The 968-nt window shown below is 35.0% G+C and overlaps 1 protein-coding gene across 1 annotated transcript in view; it reads right to left on the bottom strand.

The window, feature by feature from the left end:
• Nucleotides 1-968, bottom strand: part of LOC102817280 (kinesin light chain 4-like) — a 106641-nt gene that overhangs the window by 102116 nt on the left and 3557 nt on the right. The gene's annotated exons all lie outside the window — the stretch shown is intronic.

Below are 968 nucleotides of genomic sequence, written 5' to 3'. Positions count from 1 at the left end.
CTCTCTAACTCTAATGTTGCATTCCCTGTGCACCATATACTGTATGCCTTTCAAATAGCCATTGGTCATCAATCAGTTAGTGGGAAAATGGCATTTAAAAATAATGAAATGTTTCCATGAATTTTTGAAGTCCCCACATATGTATTTCAATGTTAAAATGCAATTTTATTATTTAAACATTGCATATTAGTTCTATTTATTAGGAAATGTACTGTAGTGTATTCATATTTCATTGTATGAATTGGTAAAATTGTCATGTTTGTGGAAACATTAAAATTATCAATGTATTCACATTATTATTGTCTTTTCCTATATTTGATTTCCCATTTGTGATGTTTTGAGTATTTAAGTTGTATATACTTAAATTTATTCAGTGATGGGGTAAAGATACTTCTGGTCCCTAGAACAGTGGTCTGAAGAAGCCCTGGTGGCACAGAGGTTAAGCACTTGACTGGCAACTGAAAAGTCAGCAGGTTGACTTAGCAGGAGAAAGATGTGGCAATCTGCTTCTGTAAAGATTATAGTCTTGGAAACCCTCTGGAGCATCTCCACTGGAAGCCAATGGATTTGGTTTCTGCTTTGTGCTTAGAACGAGGGTCTATATCATGTGACCTATGTTGCCTCCTCACCCTCACGCACACCTCTTACACCAGTGCTGACATCAGTAATGGAACATTATTTCCCTCTGGGGTTTTTTTTCAGCCACATAATTCTTTCCAAGCCATGTTGAAGAAGCCACTATGATGTATTGAGATTTCATTTATGAAATAAATCCTATTTACCACTTTGGCTTCAGATTCATATAGTTCTCTCCTTCCCCACCCCCATAAAAATCATAAGAGAAACTATGTTGGTATATTTGTTTCTTTTATACACTTCCTCCCTTAGTCAAGTCTTTGCAAAAACAGAGCTAATGTTTTCAAAGCATGGAATATTTTACTAAGGTATATTAGGATTTAAAAATAAGA

This window comes from Chrysochloris asiatica, unplaced genomic scaffold, assembly GCF_000296735.1.
Source record: "Chrysochloris asiatica unplaced genomic scaffold, ChrAsi1.0 scaffold00086, whole genome shotgun sequence".
Classification (NCBI taxonomy): Eukaryota; Metazoa; Chordata; class Mammalia; order Afrosoricida; family Chrysochloridae; genus Chrysochloris; species Chrysochloris asiatica.
The sequence above is the reverse complement of the archived record's forward strand: the minus strand, read 5'-3'. Positions and strand labels throughout refer to the sequence as shown.